Genomic DNA, 6,101 nt, shown 5'->3' on the forward strand with positions numbered 1-6,101 from the left:
AACATTTCAAATATAGCTCATTTATTAATCACATTATTCCAATGGACCCAAAAATCATACTTTTACAAATTTTCGTTTTTACCCCTAAACTTTCACTTATTTACACTTTGGCCTCTAGGCTCGTAAAATGATTTTTATTCAATTTCCTTGCATTTTAAGCCTAGACGAATCATTTTCATAACTATAGCAGCCCCAATTTCCACTAGAACACACTTTTACTACATATTTTATAACTTTTACAATTTAGTCCTTTTAAGTATTTTCACCGAAAATCACTTAGCAAAAGTTGTTTCTCCAACCATAAACATGCATAATCTACCATTAAAAATCAAAATGCAAAAATTTCTAACATGGTTCAAAACCTATACCTTCATGATAATTCAAATAAATGGTAGAAATAGGTAGATCTTGTTACGAGGATTTCAAAAACATAAAAATCATTAAAAAAGGGGCAAGAATGGACTTACAATCGTGCTTGGAAGCTTGGAAAACCCTAGCCATGGTTTCTTCATGCAATATTAGACCAAGGAAGAAGATGGACAAGAAATTTTGGCTTTTATTTTGTTTTTAATTCATTTTAATTACTAGATTACCAAAATTCCCCTAACTTAAAAAATATTCTATTTCAAAAATTTCATGTCCATTTTTGTCCAACAAATTATCCAATGGTCTAATTGCCATTTAAGGACCTCCAATTTAAAATTTCATAACAATTTAACACCTCTAACATGTAGAACTCGACTTTTTCACTTTTTACAATTTAGTCCTTTTGACCAAATTGAGTGCCCAAACATAGAAATTTTCGAACGCAATTTTCACAAAATCATCCCATTAATTTGTAGACCATAAAAATGTAATAAAAATAAATTTTCTTATGTCGAATTTGTGGTCCCAAAACCACTGTTCTGACTAGGCCCTAATTCGGATGTTACAGTCAATCACAATTCATACAATATTAAAGCATTTAAAACATAAATATAACAATGTATTATTTATATACGAACTTACCTTGGTACAAAAATAGTAGAATTTGACCTAATCGTCAAACACTTTATTTTTCCCCAATCTAGGTCTGAACCTTGTTTATCTTGATCTATAATAAGAAATTTAACTTATTTAATACACACATTGTTCAATTCAGTCCAAAAATCATACTATGGAAAAATTACATTTTTACCCCTAGTGTTTCACATTTTTACAATTTAGCCCCTAGGCTCGTAAATTGAAATGTATTTAATTTCTTCAAAACCCAAGCCTAGTTGAACCATTTTCATACTTATACGAGCCCAAATTTTTCACTTAATCACACTTTTACTACTTATTTTATAACTTTTACAATTAGGTCCTTTTTGATATTTTTTTCAAAAAACACTTAGCAAAAGTTATTTTTCTAGCATGAAACATGTATTTTCTACCATTAGCCATCAAAATATACACATATCTAACATGGTTCAAACCCTATACCTTAATCATACCTCAAATTAGTGCTAGAAATAGGTAGATCGAGTTAGAACGACTTCAAAAATGTAAAGAGCATTAAAAACGGGGCTAGAATAGACTTACAATTGAGCTGGGAAGCTTGAAAAACCTTAGCTATGTCCTCCTCTTGTAAGTTTCGGCCAAAGGGTAGAAGATGGGCAAAAATTGGCTTTTAATTTGCTTATTAATTCATTTAATTACCAAATGACTAAAATGCCTTTTTCTTAAAACACTAAAATTTCTCTTACTTCATGCCCATTTTTTGTCCACTAACTTAACAAGTGGTCTAATTACCATCTAAGGACCTTCAATTTTAAATTTCATAGCAATTAGACACCTCTAGCTTCTAGAACTCAAGTTTTGCACTTTTTGCAATTTAGTCCTTTTTACTAAATTGAGTGCTCAAACGTCAAAACTTTCTAACGAAATTTTCACAGAATCATTCCATAAAATTGTAGACCATAAAAATATAAGAAAAAATAAATTTTTTTGTGTCACATTTGTGGTTCCGAAACACTGTTCTGACTAGGCCTTAAATTGGGCTATTATAGAACGGATGAATAGAAAAATCATGGAAAAGGTTCAATTTATGTTTTTGAATGCTTGTTTACTAAAGTCATTTTGGGATGAAGCAGCCTCTACTTCATTTTTTTTTATTAATCGGTCTCTATATGTTGCCATTGAGAAAAAGAATCCACAATAGGTATGGTCTAGTAATCCTGCTGATTATTCTAATTTGAAAAATTTTTAGGTGTCCTGCATATGCTCATGTTGATAATGAGAAATTGGAACCTAGATCTATTAAATGTGTTTTTCTTGGTTATAAGGCTGATGTTAAAGGGTATAAGTTATGGTGTCCTGAAAATAGAAAATTCGTTATTAGAAGAGATGTTATTTTTTATGAAACTATATGCTACCTAACTTATCTCTTAAAGACTCTTTCAATAAAGACAAGGAAAAGTAGATAGAGCTTCAAATTGATCCAGGATCTACAATAAAGTCTACTTCTCAGGTAAAAACAGAAATTTAGACTAGAGTTGCTTCTTCACTATAGTCAGCACCACAATATTCTATTGCCAAAAATAGACCTAGAAGAGAAATTAGACCTCTAAAAAGGTACGAGGCTAATCTAGTTGCTTATGCTTTAAATAAGGCTAAAGATATAGATACAAATCAAGAGCTATCTACTTATTCCGAGGCAGGTAGCTGTGAAGATTCAGGAAAGTAGATGATTGTCATGCAAGAAGAGATGGAATCACTCCATAAGAACAGAACATGGGATCTAGTGAAGCTTCATAAAGGTAAAAAGGTTGTTCGTTGTACATGGGTATTTAAAAAAAAAAGGAACTCCAGGAAATGAAGAACCCAAATATAAAGCAAGACTGGTAGCAAAAGGTTATAGTCAGATTCTAGATGTAGACTTTACAGATATAAAGCAAGGCTGGTTGCAAAAGAAAGAAGGAACTCAAGCCTTACTTGGTATTGTGGCCATGTATGATTTGAAGTTTGAGCAGTTAGATGTAAAAATAGTGTTCTTGCATGGAGAACTTGAGGTAGATATTTACATGCAACAAATAAAGGGTTTTATCGTCTCAGAAAAGGAGAACTATGGTTGCTTGCTGAAAAAGTCCCTTTATGGCTTGAAATAGTCACCAAGGAAGTGGTACAAGAGATTTAATTCTTTTATGGCTACTCATGATTTCAAACGAAATAGCTTTGACAATTGTGTTTATTTTAAGAAAAACAGTAATGGTTCTTTTGTGTATTGATAACCCTTGAAAGGAGTTATATTTCAGGCCTCTAAAATTGGTTACTTGTTTGTACTTAAGTAGATGTATTTGCATTTTAGGATATTATATTAATATTTTTAGAACATTGCATCGTGAAGCTTTGATTATGCTTAAATGTTATTATATTATTTTTCTTGTGGGTGAAAATGATTTGTTTGTGTTTGAATAGCCGATGTAGAATGAGGAAAAGAAATGAAGGAGTGAAGTTTTGTCATGAAAAAAGGTTGGACGGATTGTAAAAATTAATGCCATGACAATTCTAAGAAGACACTGAGTCAGCACTCAATTCGTGCCACTCTCAACCAGCTGTACTTGTACCAGAAAGATCTACCTGAAAAAGAGGGAGGAAAATTTGGGTGCTGAGAATGGGATCTACCCTATAAAAAGTAAAGAAGAACTGAAAGAGAAAAACAAGCCTTTCTCAGAGGAAGGATCTTGAAGCAGAAATAGAGGGTAGCAGTAGCAACTAAAAAGAAGAGTAGAATATGAGGAAGAGGATGAATGCAGTCAACTAGGTCTTTATGAAACACTGCAACGCCGTAGTTGAGAGTTGGATTAGCGAAAGCATGCTTTTTAAAGTTCTTCCTTATTTTCTTTTACATTGCTTCTTTGTGCAATTTAATGTTTAAGATGTTAAATGGTATTTCAAAATTGGATTTTATTAATCAGCTTATGAGTTAAATCTCATTGGGTTAGGTTTACTGGATGATTCTCTAATTTTCCATTAATGTTGAAGCTTTGATCTAATTTATTTTTCTATTTCATTCAATTTGTTCTTCTTGAATTGCATGCATACAGAGTCTAGACATAGATGAATGTTTAGTATGCTTATAAACATAATATAATTTTGAAAAGGTTAACTTAGTTAGACTAAAATTGAATGACACAAGTGGTTGTCCAACAGAATACCCATAGCATTTTTTAGACATAGAGCAATATTTGTACAAAACAAAGAGAATTTAGTGTTGGGAATCACATATGAGGACTACAGACATATATCGCTTTAGGTGAGGCAACTTGAGGTCCTGCTTTTGAAAGAAGTAGACTATCTTAGATCCGTTTTGAGTGGTAAAATGGTTAAGAGTTTGCTGAGGTATTTTTGGTTTATAAGGATAGATTCCTAGTAATCCCAACTTTCCCATTCAACAGATTTGATCCTCTCATTCTTGCCCTAATAACTTCGCAATATTATTTTTTATATCTATTTTTGTTACATTTTGCATACACCAACATCATTTTAATTATCATTACATTTCTGTCACTGTTTTTCCATAGCATAATTCATATAATTCATAACAGTAACTTAACCAAGTTAATTTTATCTGATCCCTTGGAGACGATCTTACTTATCATTATATTACTTGATTCGATGTGTATACTTGCACATTTTGCATACTATATTCACATGCAACAAGTTTTTGGCGTTATTGCTGGGGATCGGCAATTTGGTAAAATTTGGTTTTGTTATTTTATTTAGTTCCATTAGTTTTATTTAACTTAGTTGTATTTAATTCCTATATGATTGCCATCAGTGTATGAGAATAGGCATTCCTGCTAGCAAAGAATATCCTCTTGACTCAGAGATCGAGAGGACTTTACGAAGAAGAAGAAGAGAACTACAAGATATGGCTAGGATAAAAAATTATTCAGGTATGGAAGAACTATTGCATCTAAATGGACAGGATGTTGACATGCCTATTCCTTTTGTGATAGATGACTGATACAGACTCATTCATGAGCATGTAGTACCAATTCTGGATGATTTGAACCCAAGGATAGTCAGACCACCCATTCAAGCTCAGCATTTTAAGTTCAAACTGATTATGTTTTAGATGTTTCAAATGGTAGGACAATTCAGTCGGTTGCCTACTGAAGATCTACGACTGTATTTAATATTTTTCTTAGAAGTCTGTAACTCGTTCAGGTAATAAGATGTTCCTGAAGATGCCCTGTGACTTAAATTATTTCCATATTCATTAAGAGATCGTGCCAGAGCATGGTTGAATGCTTTGCCATCAGGGATGGTGGCATCCTAGAATGATCTTTGCCAAAGGTTTTTGCAATGGTATAATCAGCCTAATATGAATGCAAAGCTTAGAAATGACATCACATCATTTTGGCAATCAGAGGATGAGACGTTGTATGAAGCTTGGGAAAGGTTTAAAGAATTGCTGCGAAAATGTCTGATGCATGGATTTCAACACTAGACATAGATGAAAATGTTTTATAATGGGTTAAATGCACATACAAGGATGGTAGTTGATGCGTCTGCCAATGGTACCTTGTTAGATAAATCCTATAATGAATCATATGAAATTTTAGAAAGGATAACCAACAATGATTATCAATATCCTACCACGACAGTTAGGACTGGCAGGAGAGCTGTTGGCATTATAGAGTTCAATGCAATCACTTTGTTGATAGCATAGGTATCATCTCTAGCTAACATGATCATAACAATGAAAAAACAAGCTACAGTTTAGGAGATGAAATCAACTAAAATATCGTGTATCTATTGTAGGGAAGATCATGTGTTTGATGAATGTCCATCAAACCCAGTCTCTATGTATTACATGAGCAATTTCAACTGTAATAATAATCTCTATTCCAACACCTGCAATCAAGGTGGAAGCAACATCTAAACTTTAGATGGAATAAAATTCCAACAATGTTATTAGACAGAATGCTACAAGTGCACCGCCTGGATATAATCAGTCTATGCCTCGGCAGAATGTTCAAAAAAGTTTAGCATCATCTTCTTCATCTATTACAACTTTGCTGAAAGAATACATGGCCAAGAATGACACCGTGATCCAGAGTCAAGTTGCATCC

General features: G+C 32.6%; 1 non-coding gene across 1 annotated transcript; it reads right to left on the reverse strand.

The window, feature by feature from the left end:
• Positions 1-5,359: 5,359 nt before the first annotated feature.
• LOC128293560 (small nucleolar RNA R71) lies at positions 5,360-5,466 on the reverse strand. The gene has a single exon (XR_008283741.1). It is a non-coding gene; the product is annotated as a small nucleolar RNA R71 (small nucleolar RNA).
• Between the last annotated feature and the right edge of the window lie 635 nt (positions 5,467-6,101).

The sequence above is a fragment of the Gossypium arboreum genome, chromosome 5 (genome assembly GCF_025698485.1).
Source record: "Gossypium arboreum isolate Shixiya-1 chromosome 5, ASM2569848v2, whole genome shotgun sequence".
Taxonomy (NCBI): domain Eukaryota; kingdom Viridiplantae; phylum Streptophyta; class Magnoliopsida; order Malvales; family Malvaceae; genus Gossypium; species Gossypium arboreum.